This window comes from Leucopleurus acutus, assembly GCF_964270905.1.
Source record: "Leucopleurus acutus genome assembly, chromosome: 17".
In the NCBI taxonomy this organism is placed as follows: Eukaryota; Metazoa; Chordata; class Mammalia; order Artiodactyla; family Delphinidae; genus Leucopleurus; species Leucopleurus acutus.
Genome location: NC_139159.1, coordinates 4,033,627 through 4,052,885, shown reverse-complemented (window position 1 = coordinate 4,052,885; position 19,259 = coordinate 4,033,627). Strand labels below are relative to the sequence as shown.

At 40.1% G+C, this 19,259-nt stretch overlaps 1 pseudogene across 1 annotated transcript in view; it reads right to left on the bottom strand.

Annotated features, from left to right (window-relative positions):
- The window catches only part of LOC309974397 (lipoxygenase homology domain-containing protein 1-like), an 89,848-nt pseudogene that overhangs the window by 26,170 nt on the left and 44,419 nt on the right, over window positions 1-19,259 (bottom strand). The window contains exon 6 of the transcript in view: window positions 1,352-1,569. The product of the transcript in view is annotated as a lipoxygenase homology domain-containing protein 1-like (transcript). The remainder of the gene's footprint in view (window positions 1-1,351; window positions 1,570-19,259) is intronic.

Below are 19,259 nucleotides of genomic sequence, written 5' to 3'. Positions count from 1 at the left end.
ATGGGATGCTGGGGCTCTGGGTAGGAGAGAGGACAGAGCTGAGGGTGGAAGTTGGCTCTCCTCCGTGCAGAGTGAACCCCTCAGAAGCTGGGAGAGGCTCAGCAGGCACGGAGGAACGCAGCAGCTCAATCTGTGTGTTCAAGGGACAAGGACCAGGTGGGGCCGGTGACAAAAACAGAAAAAGATCAGAGGAAACAGAGCTAGGGTGGTATCACATGATGGAAGTCAGGGCTGGAGAGAGATTTAATGGTAGTGATGGTAATAGCGAGTGTTTATCGCGTTGATTACGATGTGCCAGGAGCTAAGTACCCAAAGTACATTATCCTAAAGACTAAGTGCATTAGCTCAGACTCAAAGCAATCCTATGACACAGACACTATCTTTATCCCCGTTTTATAGATAAGGCAATGTTGGCCAAGGGCTAAGAAGGTTGCCCAGGGTGACGAGGCTATAAACACATGGCCACGCCCAGACTCACCCAGTGCGTCTGGTTCCAGAGGCTCCAGAAATCTCTGCCTCTTCACACGAGGGGTCTGGGACACAGAGGAAACGTGTGCATGCATGCAAACACGTACACACGGGGGCATTTAAACAAAGAGGCCATCGGTATCCATTGAGAGAACAATTTCACTACAGTGGTGGCAGCAGTAACAGGGTGGTTATCAGAGACACAGGAAATGCATAGAGAGAAAAGTAAGGCCATGTATGAGTTCACTTTTGGGCAAAAATAAAAACAAAAACTTAGTAAATGAATTCAGGTGCTTCTAAGTTCGTGATTGCTAACATTTGGTAACATGGTATAGCCAAGAAGAAAGTCACATTTAAATGGCTAGCAAAAGAGTTCACAGAAAGATGAGCTGACGACATGCATACCTCTTTCTGTGGACATTTTCCCTTCTGAGCGCCAGACAAGTGTCAGTCCCAAAGCCCTAATGCTCTAATTCAGGCAGAGGCAAACTACGGCCTCTGGGTCAAATCTGCCAGCACCTGTGTCCACATAATCCAGGAGCTAAAAGTGCTTGTTACTGTTCCTTAATGGTCAAAAAAACAATAAAACAAAAAAATCAAAAGCAGAATACTATTCCTTGACAAATAGTATTATATAAAATTCCAAATTCAGTGTCCACAAATAAAGTTTTATTGGAACACAGCCATTCCATTAGTTTATGTATTATCTATAGCAGTGTCTCACTAACTGGCAAAGTTGAGTAGTTTTGAGAGACTTCATGGCCCCCAAAGCATAATATTTAGTGTTTGGCCAGCTACAGAAGAAGATTGCTGACCTGTGTCCCAACTAATCTCAATTATTTACATTTTTAATACACATCACAAAGGAAATGAAATTCTATACCTGTCAAGGGTGCTTTGTTAGTTCTCACAATGGGCATTTCCTTCCATGTATTGCACCATTTTCATTCTCAGCTATCCAGGAATCAACAGGTAGACACAACAGCTCACATGTGTCTATATTTTCAAGTCTAATTTCTTCCAGATACTACCTGGGATCCTTTCCGCTGTTGTCATTCCAATACGTGTTTTATACATTTCACCAATATCTTTAAGATTAATCCGCAGCACAAAAGAAAAAAAGTAAATAAAACTCCCTACATCTCCAATTTGATTTTTCAAATTGCAAGTTCATATCCAATTTCGAACTCAGTGGCTACATTTGCCCCACATACTCCTTACTGATTTCCATGAGAACTAGTAACTTGTGACACCATGAAATACTGTTTCATATGGTGAAACAAGAATCCATTGACCACAAACAAACCAACATTAAATCCAACCAGCTTCCATTATATCATTTTTTAGCAACTACTATTTTGCAAAGTAAGTGTTTTTTTTGAAATTATTGATATACACTAGTTATTTCAGTAGTTAGATCTGAAGAATAAAATAATCTAATAAAAGAATAAGATAGTCCCAGATAAATATAAAACGGTTTTCGGGACTGAGATACGGGGTCAGAGAGAGAAAGGCAGAAGAGACGTGCACATATAGTCCATTCCCATCGCTCTAATGTCACATTTTGAAAATTGCAATAATATCAGTGAACTCCCACTACATAGCCAGAACATGAAGATTTTTAAAAATTGCTGTCTGAGAATGTCTGATTTAGGTACTTGGAATTATTAACAAAAAAAAGGATGCCAAATGTAAAATAGATAGCTAGTGGGAAGCAGCCGCATAGCACAGGGAGATCAGCTCGGGGCTTTGTGACCAGCTAGAGGGGTGGGATAGGGAGGGTGGGAGGGAGACGCAAGAGGGAGGGGATATGGGGATATATGTATACGTATAGCTGATTCACTTTGTTATAAAGCAGAAACTGACACACCATTGTAGAGCAATTATACTCCAATAAAGATGTTAAAGAAAAAAAGCGGGTTAAGTATACACTGAATTTAAGGACAAAAATAAAGCACTCTGTATACCCACATTTTTTGATAATTCTGTTTATTATATACACTACTCCAAGCACATTTTAAATGTGCACCAAGTAGATTAAACCATGTAAACATTTAAGAAGTTCTTATTACATACTAACACTGCCCTAAGCAAGTATACACACATGAAAAAAACCAGGGCTCTCACAACCCACGTACGAAGACAGAGATGTGAGACACTAATTCACTGCGTTCAAAGAGAGACGTAAGCAAAGCAGAGGCCCAAGAAGAGTGTGATGGGGTGAGTCAGCGCGCGGGGGACAGGCAGGGAGGGCCCTGGACTTTGAGGAATAAGCAAGCCCATGAAGGAGGGCAGGAGACAGGAAGCGGCACGAGCAAAACCAAGCGGGGTAGACAGGGTCATTGTTCCTGAAATTTTTAAATTCTAAGTTGTATTCTACTTGAACAGAATCTAGTATGCTTTCAGATACGAACAGGTACTTCACAAAGGTAGATGCTGCTGCTGAGAAATGAACCTGGAGCAGGCATGGTGGCCTCTACTTGGGGGAGGGGGCGGGGGGCCGAGGCAGCATCTAGCATGAGACCTGAGGGCACCGGCTTTGGATCAGACGCACCGTGTGCAAAGCAGGCAGTACGACCTTCTGACACTGGGATTTGGGGGCAAGCTACGTCTTCTCTCTAAACTTCAGTTTCCTCATCTACAAAATGGGGTATTAAGAATCACTTTGCTGGGAGGTTATGAGAGTAAGTGACAGATTAATTAGCAAAAACTGGACAAATTAACACATATTATATCCTCAATGACACTGGTGGTCTAAGGAAAATAATAATTATTATTAGTAGTAAAGGGGGATTAGAAGGAATTCAGTGATGAATACAATGGGGAGAAGAAAACTAAACACCATTTGCTTTAATTCTACAAGCAGTTTTTCCAGTGCCTTTGACCCTCCAGCCCTGCGCTGGGCATTCAGATGGGAGGAGGAGATAAACCAAAGGAGATCAGTCCTGTCTATCTGGTGTGCTTGCCAGCCAGCAGCATCACCAGGGGCTCCAAGGAGGGTTGTCTCTGCCGTGTAGGATCAGAGTCCAGTTCTGGGAAGCAGAGCCCGAGAGGAGAAGCATGGAGCTTGTCAGGGGAAAACAGGCTGGAGGCTGAGTCTTCTCATGCCACCAACATCCCTGACCATCAAGTTCCTATTTGTAAAAAGGACCAAAATAGATAATCTTGTGAAAATGCTTTGTAATTCGTAGAGTGTCAACCCATACAGGTCTAGGGACAGACAGCAGGGTAGAGAGGTTTGAAGAGGTCTCTAAAGAATAAGCAGGAGGGTTTGAACTGACATCTTGGGTTCGGACCACCATGATCCTATTCTTGGAGCTCATGGGATTGAAAAAGCTGGGAAAATTAGGCAATAATTTGAGGGCTACTCAAGAAAGAATCTCAGGATTATCACAAGAAAGGATGTTTTCATTTGTGAACAAAAATGGAAATGTCCATGCAAAAAATAGCAGAAAAGATTCTCAAAGTTGAAAAATCAACTTGAATAAAATACATTCCTTTTTCAACTTCCATAATACAATGCATATCTTACATTTTCAAAGAGGAAGCCTTTTACACTAAAAGTTGCATAGCATATGAGAGAATGGTCAGATACAGAATTATGAAGGAATAGCCTATATTTTCAAGGAAAACAACATGCCTAGTGGATCCAGGAATAGTCACACAAAAAGTTTATGGAAAAAATATTCCCTCTTCAGGTATCAACTTTCAGATGTAGCTCTTAATCCAGCCATTTTTGCACATGTAATGCTCACTTGGATTTTTCTAATTTGGAGACACTAAATCTCTTCATGCAGAACTTCAGTATTTTCTCAATAAACAGTAAATAAGTTATTTTTTTAAACTTAAAATCTATTCTAGAAGCCAATTTCATGTTGTGCAAAGCCTGTATTCTTGTTTAAGAAGGCTTTCACGTTTTGGAAAAACATAATGGAACATAAATTAACTTTGTGATCACTAAAATCCCATCTGGGGTGTTTCATCTTAACTCAATTTCTCAATTCATAGAGGATGGCTCATTTTACGTATTTATTGCCCTTCAAATGAATATTATGGCTTGAAAGCTCAGGACAGGAATGTGGACGTGTAGACTGGAAACTTGAGTTCTAATACGTTAGAAACACTTATAAGTATTAGGGTGAATTTTTTACAGGAAGCAACACCTCCAAAAAAGCCCTCACAAAATCCACAGAGCAACTATAAGCACGGACACTTTGTTACGTCATACAACATGAACATGAAAACAAGATGCTGTTCTCCTACACACATCCTGGGTACAACTATAAGCACAGACACTTTGTTACATCATACAACATGAAAATGAAAACAAGATGCTGTTCTCCTACACACATCCTGGGTACAACTATAAGCACAGACACTTTGTTACGTCATACAACATGAAAATGAAAACAAGATGCTTTTCTCCTACACACATCCTGGGTAAACATTCTTGATGTAAATCAGCTCCAGGGTACCCTTCAAAGGACAGGAAGCAGGATACTCCTTCCTCATTTTTCATAGGCCGCCATTGATATGCACTTTCCTAGGGGTCCTGTCCCCCTGGCCTTTTCAATCCACCAACCATGTCATTCCTCTTCAAAGAAGTGTAAAAGAAACTTTTCCCAGCTTAATAAGTGATATTTAGATTTTAAAGGGGAAACATTTAGGTCCTAGAATGTTCAGACCTCCTTCTGAAACTAGACAGGAGTCTCTGAATTGAAGAATGCCTTATGTATTATTCTAAGTTAAGTTCAAAAGCTCTTCTCTCACCAATCTTAAAAGCTTAAGGAACCTAGTGATCTCAGATTCTACTAGGTTTTCCCCCATTCCCAGTCCCCAGTCCCTGAGTCTGATCTTAACTTTCAGAGAGAACAGCTTCTCACACACCTGATTACCCAGTGATGTCTCTAAAGATTTGGGAGCCACTAGCCCTAAACTAATTCTGGGTACATTACACACCGTACTCTCAATTTCTTCATAAACCTTGACAAACTTCAATCTTTGGTCTCTTCTGGTTGTTGACTTACTTTGCTATCTCCCCCACTGGACTCTGAACTCTTTGAGGACCTGAGTTCTGTCTTCTTTTCTGTATCCTTAGTATTTACACAGCATTTGGCATGGAATAGGTGGTTATAAACATTTTCTGAATAAATAATTTAATTATTTTTTATTTTCATGTGTTTCCTTCATTCTCGTTGATTTCTATAAATATTTTGGTGGATGAAAAAATTTGATGATAATATGGAAAGTTATAATGACTTGTTATGACATACTTGTGGTAGGTATCTGAGCCCCAGTAACCAGGAAAAATTCTTAGTCATACTTTGACATGTTTGTTGCTTTTTATTAAACTCAGTAATAATTTGTAATCCAATTAATGCTGTCCAAATGAATGAAAACATGGCTTTTACCATATTATGTCATCTAAATTTTTGATAGTGAATGCACTGGGAAACAAAACCTGATATCTTTATAAGGAGTGGTATGATAAAGGATAAAACCAATGTCCCATAGTATGAATCTTTGATTTATTCTAACATAGCAGAGGTATTTTTTCCGGATTTTCTCATAAATCTTGATATATCTTGGACAAATATAAACAGATTGTGATCAATTCCAATTCCAGTTTAATTAATGACAGAGTAGCTTGTATTGACCTAGTCCTCTAGCAATAACCATGACAAACTCTGGATAAAATAACTGTCTAAAAGCCCTGGGAAACAACCAAAGTAGCCAGAAAAAGAGGGGATTTGACCTTGAAATGATGGCAAAAAAAAAAAAGACCTTACCCTTGAAAGTGGGCAAAATCTAGATTAGCATGGCTTTTCCCCTGAGGTCATTTCCAAGTCTATAAGGCATAAAGAGGGTAGAACTCAAGGAGAAAGCCATAGAATAATCTGCTGAAGAGTGAGCAGATTGAATTTGGGACTGCCAGTGTAGCTGGAAATTGGGAGGGGAAGTCCTAGTAGGGTGGAAACAAAATAGGTGATTCCCAAATATGCATATAAATTCCAATCCAATTCTAGACCAAGCACTGCACTATGCATGTGCAGCTAAGGCTCCCAGGAGCTTGGAGAGAAAACAACAGTCAGAAGCTGAAAGAAGAGTGGCAGTTGCAGCTGCTGCTGGCCACAGGGAGAGACTTTAGAGTCTGAGTCCCAGCAAGTTATAAGAGCATGGTGAACACCTAGGGCTTTCCAGTGAATCCCTGAAAGTGCCATGCATTAGAAGTGAAGACGACATCTCTTTACTAGAGAGATTCTCCCGAGGCTAAGGATAAAACTGAGATATACCTGCCCAAACAAGGCACAAAAACAAACCTCTACAAGCTCAAGGTGATCCACCAGTAATTTAACAAAGCTCACCATTCTTCAGAGGTATATAACACAATCCAGAGTCTCTACACTATCATCCCCAAGTTCTAGTATGCAATCAAAACTCAACAGACATGAAGAAACTGTAACATGTGAGCCTAGTCAACAGAAAAATCAGTTAATGAAAATAGACCCACAAACAACCCAGAGGTTGAAATTAGGAGAGAAGAACTTTAAAACGGCTGTAATAAATGCACCAAAGAATCTACAGGAAAATGTAAACATAATGGGTAAAGAGATAGGAATTTTCAGGAGATAGCTGGAAATATGGAAAAAAAAAAACAAACGGAAATCTCAAGTCTAAAAAATGCAAATGAAATAAAAATTCATTGAATGGGATTAATAACGGTTTAGATACAAAAAAGAATCAATAAAACTGAAGACAAATTAATAGAATTTATCCACACTGAAGTACACAATAGGAAAAAACTGAATAAAAAATTTTAACAAAGCCTCAGTCACCTGTGAGACACTATCAAGTAAAGTAGCATGTATGTAACTGGAGTTCTGGAAGGAAAGGAGAGAGAATGGGGCAGGGAAAATATTTAAAGAAATATTTATTAAAATTTTTCCAAATTTGATCAAAATCCCATAGATTCAGAAATCATAGTGCACCTCAAGCAAGATATACATAAAGAAGCAAATCATAGTCCAACTGATGAAAAGGAAAGAAAAATTCTTAAAAGCAGTTTAAAAAAAAGACTATATATAGGGCAAAAAAATAAGGGTGATGGCTAACTTCTCTTTAGAAATACAAAATACAACGGAACAATGTATTTAAATGTGTATAAATGGCTAAGTAAAATTAAAAGCTGTCAACCTAGAATTTTATATCTAGCAAAAATGAAGACATATGAATATATTTTCATTCAGACAAAAGCTAATAAGATTCATAGCCAGCCAATCTGTACTATAACTGCAAAGGGAAATTCTCTGCGCTTAAGAGGAATGACATTAGATGAACATGTAAATTTACAGTAAGAAAGGAATAGCATGGAATTTGTAAATATGCAAGTATATATAAAAGATAATTTTTTCTAACTTATTAAATTTTATACAAATAAGTTGACTGTTTAAAGCAAATGTAACAATGTTTTGGGGGGTTTATAACGTATATAGAAATAAGATATATGACAATAATTGTACAAAGAATGGAAGAGGCATAAATGGAATGGTACTTTTTTTTCTTCTTTTCTTTTCTTTTTTTCTTTTTTTTTGGCTGCACCACATGGCTTGTGGGACCTTAGTTCCCTGACCAGGGATTGAACCTGTGCGCTCGGCATGAAAGTGTGGAGTCCTAACCACTGGACCAGGAATTCCCTGGAATGGTACTTTTTAAAGCTTAGTATATGACATGTATATGTTAAGAACATATAATGCATACATAAACCATCAAAAAATAAAAAGAGGCAACAGGCATAAGTAAAACACCAAAAGAGAAGATGAACTGAATAGTTAAAAAATTTGTTTAACTCCCAAAGAAGGTAGGAAAGAGGAATAAAGTAACACTTGCAAATCGCATATCTGACAAGATTGTAGTATCCAGAATATATTTTAAAATTGTTAAAATAACAACAAGGTGCAGCCACTGTGGAAAATTTGGCAGTTCTTCATGAATTTAAACAAACCATTACCATATGACTCAACACTCACTCATGATAAAAACTCTCAGAAAAATAGGAAGAGCATTTACAAAACAAAGAAACAAATCCTGCAGCTAATGCTATACTCAGTGGTAAAGACTGAACGCTTTTCCCCTAAGAAGGGAACACAGCAAGTGTTTTCTATGTTCTTTTACTATGTAGTGCCGAAAGTTCTAACCAGTGCAATAACTCAAGAAAAGGAAATAACATGCATACAGATCCAAGCTCTTAGACGTGACTCAAACAATACAACCCATAAAAGAAAAAATGATAAGTTGGATTTCCTCAAAATTAAACATTTTGGCTCTGTAAAAACCCTTTTAAAAGATGAAATGGCAAGCTACAAACTGATGGAAAATATTTGCAAACCGCATATCTGACAGAGGACTCGTACCCATACACAATATTTAATGTTCAACCGTCAATACCCAGGACCTTAATGTCTTACAAAGTTGCCAATATCTATAAAGAATGACTGCAATAAGGAAAAAAATGAGGACCTATAGATATAAACACATATATATAAAAAACAAACTTCTCAAAACACATTAAAAAAACAAACACTTCAATTAGAAATGGGCAAATGATATGAAGAAACATTTTACCAAAGAGGATACATTAATGACAAATAAGCACATGAAAATATGTTTTGTATTAAGGAAATACAAATTAAGGACACAGTGAGATACCACTATACACTTACTAGGACAGCTAAAATAAAAATTAATGACAATACCAAATGCTTGCAAGGATGCAGAAAAACTGGATCTCATACATTTCATACGTTGCTGGTGGGAGTGTAAAATGGTAGTCAATCTAGAAAACAGTTTGGTACTTTCTTTAAAAAGCTAAACATACTGCCATACCACTTAGCAACTGCACCCCTGGCATTCACCCAGATGCATGAAAACTTATGTCCACACAAAGACCTGTACAAAATGGTCTAACATCTTTATGTATCAGAGTTCCAAACTGGTAACAACCAAAATGTCCCTCAATGAGTGAATATGGTATGGCCATACCACGGACCACAACTCAGCCATAAAAAGGAATAAACTATTACTACATGAAACCATGTGGATAGATCTCAGGGGCTTATAGTAAATGGAAAAAAAAAGCTAATCTCAAAATTCACATTATTCCAATTATGTAACATTCTCAAAACAACAAAATTATAGAGATTTAAAACAGAATAGTGTTGGCCGGGGATGGTGGTGGTGCGTGAGTGGGCGTGGGGCTGTGACCCTGAATGGATAGCTCAAGGGCGATCTTTGGGGGGTGAAATAGCTCTATATCTTGTTTGTGGTGGTGGTTACATGAATCTATGCCCCTGATAGAATGACATGTAATGATACCTACCAATGTCAAAGTCTTGATTTGATACTGAACTGTAACTATGTAAGATGAGCCCATTGGAGGAAATTGGGTGGAGAGTATATCGGATCTCTACTATCTTTGCAACTTCCTGTGAATCTATAATTATTTAAAAATAAAAGTTTTTGTTTTTTTTTTAAACATGGACTTAGCAGCATTTCGTTATGATCAGTAAGGCCATTGAGAGGTCTCATCTCCAAGGAGATGAGAGATTTTTGTTTGCATAGTTAGCTCTCGTCTGGGCATCTAGCTAATTCACCATTTTAGAGCAGATTGTGACCGCCCCTTAAGTCGACTGTTAGGGGTGTCCAGGGCCAAGGCCATCCTTCTTTGCCTTGGTATAGCCTTGGTGTAATACCTACTTTTTCCTGGATTACTTAAATAACTCACAATTCTCTGTGTTTTTTTCTTTCCTTCCCACACACATAGAAATGACACCAGCCAAGCAGTAGGAAGGAAGCAGGACAGAGAGACAAGTCTCAGGCAGAGGACCAAGGAATCAATTTAGTGCTGAGTGCCACCCAGGTGACAGCACTGCGGTCACTCTCTCACTCCTCCTGATGGAAGCCCCACGCAGTGACCACTCCCCGGCTTGTCTGGAATCGTCCCAACTGACATCTGTTGTCTGGGCGTAATGTTAATGGAGCCCTTCTTCTCTCGCAAATGTGCCCTGGGTGGGATGGCCAATGTCACAGAGATCACTCTAGTATAGGTATCAGCCCCATTTCACAGACAAAGTAACTGAGACTCAGAAAACCTGTGTCATCTGCCCCAGATTGAGACCAGGATTTGAGGCCAGACTCTGCTTCTCTGAGCTGCAGCTGTCTCCCTAATGAAAGGATCTGTCTCTCTCTGAAGCCCACATTTTCCCCTTGAATACGGGTATTGGGCTAAAGGCTAAAGCATTAAGGAAAGCTTTCTTGTTTTTTAAACTTATCTTAGCTCAGCCGTTCTCATCTAAAACTGGCTACAGGTTGTCAGTAAGCATTTTGGAAAGACACTTTCTCACCAAAGTCTGATAAGCACAAATATTTTGAAGCAGACACATTGTTACGATGGTACTTTCAAGATATTTGAATACATAATTAAAATAAGAAACAAAATACTCATATATTCAAGCTATCCATAAAGTAAATGTGTAGTTTTTAATTTTAATACATTTTCATCTATGGAGGATATAAACAATTTGCAAAATGTAGGAGAGATGGAAATTACTCATCATTTAAATTAAATTGCTAATGATTCATTTTTTCTAATTTCTTTCTTTTATATTCCAGGTAATAAAAACTATGCTATGCTGAATGACATCAAAATTATCCAAAATCATGGTGGATAGGTTGAAAGATAAGATTTACACAATCGAATATTCTACTCTGTGGGTAATTTTTCCATTGCATTTTGCAGACTGTTTACATCTTTTATAGAAGTGAATTTATTAAAATTTCAAATGGCACAGGGCTTTACAGGAAGCCCATTTATTAACACTCCTTTATTTATTAAAATCAATAAATAATTAAACATATACTATTATATATACCCTTCTTTGTATTACAACTACATTTTGTACATTTCATATTCACTTTTCTCTTTTGAATGCAATTACTAATGCATGGCTTTTCACAGTCTCCACTTATTTCAATTAACTATTACGATTATCATCATTATTACGAAGATAACACTTCCAGCTTAGCAAATGCAAACCCCTTTGAATTTCTCCTTCTGTGCTTCAGCACTGCCCTTGACATTTTTGAAGCTATTACTGATTCCGGACAACAAAATGATATTCCAGACCAATTCTGTTTTTCCCACTGGGAGACATGGAATCAATTTCCCACCCAGGTATCCTGATTCTTTTTCGTGGTCTGCAACACTACGTACAAAACATGGGCACTAGGGACACATGAGAGGGGGGGTGAAAGTGCTGCTGCTGTTGGGACAATTACTGGTGACAGATTGAAAAAATCTGCACCTTTTTAAGGTCATGAGTTTACACTAATTTTTCCAGTTTATCACATTAAGTCGCTTTCTCTACTTTTCGTAGTATATGAGATTGCATCAACCACTGAAGCCACCTATACTGATAGTCTGAGGTTCACAACCAATATAAGGGATTATATTTGTACCTCTTTCTACAGATCAGAAGGCAGAGTTTTAGAAAGTACTGAATTGGCCATCATTGCCCAGAAAAGCAGAACATGGACTCAAACCCGTAAGTATGATAATTTCTTTCAGACAATATAAGCCCATTGAAATTGGTGTAAATGTGTTAATGTGAATTATTCATATGGTTTAGCAGGATCTTTTTTTTGTTTTTAACGAACACCTATTGGATTATCCTTAGCACTCCCAACAGCTGCCACTGTGTATCTGGACATGGGCCTCTTTCCACCAGCTGTGTGTAGAACTTGATGGGCCCTTTCGTTGATATGTGATAGTCTTTCTGTAACTCTAGAAGTTGTGTTCCGCTCTGTTTTTTATGGCTATCATTATAAATTTCTGTTTCTTTTTCCAAAACACCTTGATTTACTTTTTGTTCCCCACCCATGCCTTACTTTCTTTCTCTCTCTCTTTCTGTCCCGGGAGATCGTTTCTGGCGTGTCCTACGTCGCTGATTCAACCTTGGCTCTGCTACTTCTCACTCCCAGATACAAGCATGCATTTCCATTCTGCTGTTGCCTTTTTGTTTCTGAGCCACTTCCAGCTTTACCCCTCAGCTTGCTACTTGTCTCAGGACACTCTCTCCTCATGGGTCCCCTTTATGGGGTCCTGGGGACCAAGGCTTCTTGCTCTCCGGTTAGGACACCGCTGTCCTATACTTGTCTGGGCCCCGCGGTGGTCTCACCTCTCCCCATCCTCGCGCCCCCGCCCTGCCCCCTCTCTGTGATACACTGTAATAATACTGCTCCCCGAGTCCCTTCTGCCCCATCTCTAGGGCTTCGCTCCTGAACACGCCACTTTACAAGTACACTGTCACCACCAGTTTCCTCCCACTTTGGGGTCCCTGGTTTCTGAGATTTGAAGTATCTGCCTTGTTCTGAGATCCTGGCAGGAAGGGTCCTCCTGCTTGAAGAAAAAGCAGAGCAAATAGTAATCCGCCTCTCACAGTAGTTCCACAGGAAAAGGACAGGTGGCCGGCTTCTCCAGCAGGCGTGGGCCCGGAGGAGCTCAGAGGACCAGGCGGGGATGGTCCCGGCACACATCTCACCACCTTTCGTGAGGCAGGTGCCCTCCTTACATAAAGCTGAGCCCCACTTCCTGCCCCACTTCATGTCACTCAAGTGCCTCAGCCACTTAGATGTCCTTCTGCATCAAGACGGCTGTGGTTAGCCTTAGTTTTCCATGTTGAGATTTTCACCGTTACTCCATCTGCATGTGTTCATTGGGAGATCAATGCTGTTCTGAACAAAAAGCCTCAACCTAAGCAAATCTGATGGATTTTTACAAAATAGCATTTCTTAGGGCTGGTGGAAGTTAGAGGACAGGAAATCTGTCAGGACAGGCCATCATTAGCATAAGGCTGATTTCAGCCACAGTTTGCATCTTTGCAAATACACTGTTCATTGAATCCATCTCACAGTTGAGAAAATTGAGCTAAAGTAGCTTGTCCAAGGTTATATAGGAAGCACACAAACTCACAACACAGGCCTCCAGCACATTTGGTTCAAAACTGTCAGTCAGGTTTCCTCTTAACCAAGGCAGCTGAAGACGACCTTGGTGTGAGCTCAGTGGTGTTGTTAACATAGCCCATCTTTGCAGTGTTAAAAAGGATTGAGAGGCTTTTTGTATGTTTTTGGTTTTTTCTTATTTTATAGACAAACTCTGGTTGTGACCATTTAAGTTGGTCAAGTTTTTTTTTTGTTTTTTGTTTTTTGGGTTTTTTTGCGGTACGCAGGCCTCTCACTGTTGTGGCCTCTCCCGTTGCGGAGCACAGGCTCTGGACGCGCAGGCTCAGCGGCCATGGCTCACGGGCCCAGCCGCTCCGCGGCATGTGGGATCTTCCCGGACCGGCGCACGAACCCGCATCCCCTGCATCGGCAGGCGGACTCTCAACCACTGCGCCACCAGGGAAGCCCGGGTCAAGTTTTATAATAGGAAAAATAAGCTCTATTAGGAAATGTCACATTTCCCAATTATGAAATGGCTTACATAGCTCTTTTCTGAAAATAAAATGAAATAGGCCATATATTAATTATGACTTTCTCTGTAAGTGGGATTTTGTAAAGCTACGAGCCAAGTCTAATAAATTAAAATGAAGAGCGCATATTATTTTTAAAGAAAAATGTTTTACTTTATGTCTGTGTGAACATCAGTAGAATTAACAGATAGAGTAATGAGGTGTTCTAGAGTCATTTAACAAAAATTATTTTGTGTATAAGTGAAGAAATTGTTTAGAAAATTAATTGTGACATAATTTCCTGTATATTAAACATAGTTTTATTTTGCACACATAAAAACACACATTCTAGTCTCCACCAAGTCACCAAGCTGCTCTGTAGTTTTCAAATACCCCTGCCTTTACTCAGATCCCACTCTGTTCAGTCTCATTCTCTGCCATTCCCGCCACGCAAGCTCCTCACCAGCTCCCGAGGACTGTGGGCCTTCCCCATTAATATCTTCCCTCCTACTAATCTCCCCACCCACAGTGTGTGCCCAGGCCTTTCCTCCACCTTTCCAGGCCCCAGACAAAGTTCCAGCCCAATTCCACCTCTTCCAAAACCATCCCCAAGACACCAACCCTAACCTGCATTGATGACCTTGGTCTTTGAATTCCCTCAGCTCTTAATTATTCATGCATTCTGTCACTCATGCAAAAACTTTTATTGAGAGCCATTAGATACCAGGCACCGTTCTAGGCACTGGGGAGAGATAGCAAGGAATCAGATAGACAGGGTACTTACTCTCCTGGCACATCCCTCCTAATGGGGTGAGAGAGAGAATAAACACACATGGGAGAAAAGCAATGACGTGCTCAGTTCTCTACAGAGACTGAATGGGCTGTCATTCTACATGGGATGTCCAGGGAGGGCCTCTTGGAGGAGGTGACGTTTAGGCCGAGGTCTGAATGACAAAAAGCTATTCAGCTGGTGGATATTAACGGAGAGAGCACTGCTAGCAGAGGGAACAGCTACCATAATCTTTGAAAAGCCCAAACATGGGAATGAGTTTGGTTGGTTCAAGTGTGCAGCGAAAAGAAGTTCCCTGGGCTGTTCGGCCAGGAGAAGGCAGAATGGGTGGAGGACAGCGAGGTGGACATGTAGCATCCGTCAGGGATGGGATTGTAAGCAGGAGATAGCGTGACCTGGTTTATGTTTTTAAAAGATTCCCCTGACTGCTCTGCAAAAGAAGGATTGCAGGGCGGTAACGTGAAAGCCGGGTGGGGGGACTAAAGAAGAGACTAGGGTGTGAATCCGCGTGACAGAACGTGGTGACCTTAACTAGGATGTTGGAAATGGACGCAGAGGGAAGAAGAAGGATTCCGTGTGTATTTGGAAGTACATCTATGCCACGTATTTTATCTGACTACACCCTCAATTTCTTGAGCTGAAATTCCACCTAATTTGCCTTATATTTCCAGGTTAGAAATTTTCCTCACTGAAGTCCTGTCAGAGTTCAGTAGTTCTACTTTTTCCCTGGCTTTCGTTCACATTCACCATTTCACATCCCTCATCCCTTCTTATTCGCTGTACAGGACCACTGGCCTTTTCCACGTCTCCAGGTGCACAAAGCTTTACCTTACAGAGATCTTTTATGAAAGTTCCTGCTGTTTGTTTTTAATGTGGTCTTAATTTTGTCCCTATATGCATTTTACAACATAGCTTTCAAAATTTTAGTTCATCAAAGAAATCTCTGTGTAATCACTTTATTATATAATTTCCCCCTTTCTCTCACTGGGATTGTTTATAATTAGAGAGTAAGGTTTTTATTTTTAAGAATCTACCTTTCCTTATAAGCCAAATCTCCCAAAGATTCACATTTACATCTGTGAAAGACAGAGTTGAGACCCAGTAGTCATGACAGAGCTGGTAGACAAGAGCTCCGTAATGCCCAGATAGTGTTATGGTCACATTGGGATATATGAGTATGCTACAGGTTTATATTCAAGTTGTATTAAAATTCCTGAAGAAATAACATCACTAGAAGCAAAGGCAAAATGTTCACATCTAGACATAAGTTAATCCCCATTTTAAAAATTAGCTATAACTGAACCAAATATGAACTATCTTTCTGAAAATTATTAACATTTGCAAACAGAACTTCAAGGCAGGCATCTATTTTTAAAATTTACAATATTAGACCTGGTCTTCTTCATTCTCTCTCCCTCCCTCTCTCTCTCTCTCTCTCTCTCTCTCACACACACACACACACACACACACACACACACACACACATAATTCTGTTGTCATAAAAGTGCTCCAAGAATTAAAGGGCTGAAAAGCAGTTTACAATGCTGTATAACCCATCTGTCTGAGCTACAAATGAACCACCCCAGACCATGAAGAAGATCCTAGACTTCCTTGGTAATCTACCTCAATATTCACATCGCATGTTAGGAATATTATTATCAAACTACATTGTCTGGAATATAAAAAATCAGTATTGGATGTACTCATAGGCTAGAATATTAAAACTGCACCTTTTCCTTGAGTTAGGGCAAATATTAAGTAATGGTCACTATGTTATTACTTTATTTCATTTAATAAAAGTTCAAGAAGAGAGTTTCAAATTAATTTATTTTTAACAGCTTTAGTGAGATATAACTGATATGCAAAACTGTACATATTTAAGATACACAATCTGATGAGCTACATATGCACATACCCATGAAACCACCACCAAAATCAAGGTAATAAACCTGTCACCTCCAAAATTTTCCTCACTCCCCTTTGAAGAAGAGAGGACTTTTAAAAATTTCTTTTATCGAATTATAGTTGGTTTACAATGCTGTGTTAGTTTCTGGTGTACGGCAAAGTGATTCAGTTTTATATATATATATGTGTGTGTATATATATATATATATATATATACACACACACACACATATATATTCTTTTTCATATTCTTTTCCATTTTGGTTTATTACAGGATATTGAATATAGTCCCCTGTGCTACACAGTAGGACCTTGTTGTTTATCCATTATATATAATAGTTTGCATCTGCTAATCCCAAACTCCTAATTTATCCCTCCCCCACCTCCTTTCCCCTTTAGTAACCATACATTTGTTTTTCTATGTCTGTAGGTCTGTTTCTGTTTTGTAAATAAGTTCATTTGTATCATATTTTTTAGATTCCACATATAAGTGATATCATATGATATTTGTCTTTCTTTGTCTGGCTTACTTAACTTAGTATGATAATCTCTAGGTCCATCCATGTTGCTGCAAATGGCACTACTTTGTTCTTTTTTATGGCTGAGTAATATTCCATTGTATACACTATACCACATCTTGAAGAAAGAGTTTTAAAGCTTGGTTTTAACTGGAGAATTAGACAAGCATTCTAAGCCTTAAGAGTCATTCAACAAACATGTCACAAAATATTTTGAAAGTAGTTCTTCCATAAACCACCTGCCTGACTTTTAAAAGAATAATTCAGTCACAAAGGATAGAAATCTGTAGTGGTGGAGCCAGAGGAGAGGAGAGCTGTGTGTGTCAGCCAGATCACCCAAACTGTGAAAGAAATGCTAGACCATATGCTGAGGCTCTTTTTAAGGCAGAATTTCTACTGTTTTCCATGGGCCCATGGGCGCTATCATTTTATGATCAATGGCCAACTTCTCCAAAGAGAGAGAGAAAAAAAATAGCTGAAGGACTTTTAGCAGCATCAAAAGTCAGCTTAACAAAGTCAAAATTCTACCAAACGAGAGAGTACTGAGTAACCAGCACACCTGAGAGAGCTCTGAAGACACAATAACCAGGACACTTGCTTCACGGGGCAAATTGGGAAACTAAACTCCATGTCTAGTGCCCTCCCACCGATATGCAGAGGCCCATCACAGGGCCTATCCACTGCAGAATTTGCTGCGTGAACTCTGAGAAAGTACACCAGGCTTTGTATGTTCTCATGATCACCGGTCACGCGCCTTGTTCTCGACGGTCAGAGAAACTACATCCACCCCGTCCGACCCAGTGCCTCATCTGAAACACCTCCAGGGACACAGCGGTGACTCTGAGAGACTTTGAGTTTTGTTTGTTTGGGTTCTGTTTAGTTTTCACTCTTGAGTCCTTCGTGGGCTCATTCCTTCCAGGCTGACGTCACTTTAAGGTTCTCTCCCTTCTTGTGCTCCGTGAGCATCTTGGAGGCTTTCATAAGTCCATTCATTTTCAGAATTGCAATAAGAATTTGGGGTTTTTTCACTTAGAACGCACCCAATCTCACAACAAAAACCAAGTCAAGATCCTAGATGTTTTTCTGGTGTCGTAACAACAGTGACGAGGCCAAGGCCTCAGGTTTGCTGAGAGAAGGAGAGTCGCGGCCAAAGGCTTTCATGTTACTTCAAATCCTTGCAGAGACTCTGAGAGACACGTAATTCTCTCCATTTTGCAAAAGAGGAAAGGGAGCTTCAGAGAGGTTGTGTCATGTGCCCAAAGCCCCCTGGGCCCTAAGTTTCTGAGCAAGGACTTTAATTCAACATGACTGGATCCCATAGTGCAAGGCCCTTCCACCCCAGGGCACACAGAAACAGTCGTAAGATTTAACCCAGGAGGTGAACCCGGTCCGGTCCACGGAGGAAAACAAAACAAAACTGTAACGACAATCACAAATCGGTGTTTCACGCGTAAATCAAATAGTTTCTCCCTTCCCACCCCTTCCCGTCTACACAATCACCCTTGCGTAGACACAGCTGTGCTATCAAATGAATGTCATGTGTGAGTGTGTAGGCGTGACTGTACTGCGAGGACCAGCTCCCCAGTTTCGACAACATTCTCTAGGGAATTATGTACTATTTCGTTTGCAAGAGCAAACGCTTAAACAATATTAAGGCCGATTCAGTTAAAATGTCCTCTGCATCTGCTGAGTGGGGAAGGTTTCCATTTTGCTCTAAGTGTAAGCGGGCTGACAGCATCCGTCCACCATTCCCGGGCTCTGCGGGCGGAGGCCTGGCTTACGGGGCACCTCGTTTCTATTCCCATTCGGGGCAAAGGTTAACCATTTCTGCAAATGCTGACACTACACTGAGGCACATTTAAATAGTAAAGCACAGGCATGGCGACACACAGAACTGACTGAATTAGGGCAGCAGAAGCCTCCTGTCGGCTTGCTGGGGTGCTGAAGGCAGAGAAGGCTGCAGAGAAAAGGGTGCAGGGTACCACTGGGCGGATGCACCCCGGCGTGTCCGGGAGGGCTGTTCACGAAACTCAGACCCTCAAACAGCGAGACAGCCCTCGGGTCTGGAGGTTG